The sequence below is a fragment of the Penaeus monodon genome, chromosome 19 (assembly GCF_015228065.2).
Source record: "Penaeus monodon isolate SGIC_2016 chromosome 19, NSTDA_Pmon_1, whole genome shotgun sequence".
Lineage (NCBI taxonomy): Eukaryota > Metazoa > Arthropoda > Malacostraca > Decapoda > Penaeidae > Penaeus > Penaeus monodon.
Window position 1 is genome coordinate 32,823,804 of NC_051404.1, and position 270 is coordinate 32,824,073.

A 270-nucleotide genomic window follows, 5' to 3' on the forward strand; every position below is an offset into this window, starting at 1 on the left:
CTGCACATAATACTTCTACAGGTTAAAAGTAAACTTTTTTTTCTCTCTTCTCTCGACCAGCTCTTGTTGCTCTTAAGCGTTTAAATAAAGTGAGTCTAAGAGCCAAAACGAGAAGTGACAGGTGGCGCAGGGAAATACATGATTTTGGAGGCATTTAAAGAGGACTATATTGAAGATAAGGCCTTAAGGGAAACGAGATAAAAGAACCTTGTATTTTACGTGGTTTTGTAAGTAAGCTGCAAGTTAATATCTGAGTCCTAGATCAGCGAA

At 37.8% G+C, this 270-nt stretch overlaps 1 protein-coding gene across 1 annotated transcript in view; it reads right to left on the bottom strand.

Annotated features, from left to right (window-relative positions):
• The window catches only part of LOC119585394 (proline-rich protein 36-like), a gene marked incomplete in the record, with an annotated part of 46,402 nt that overhangs the window by 3,208 nt on the left and 42,924 nt on the right, over positions 1-270 (bottom strand).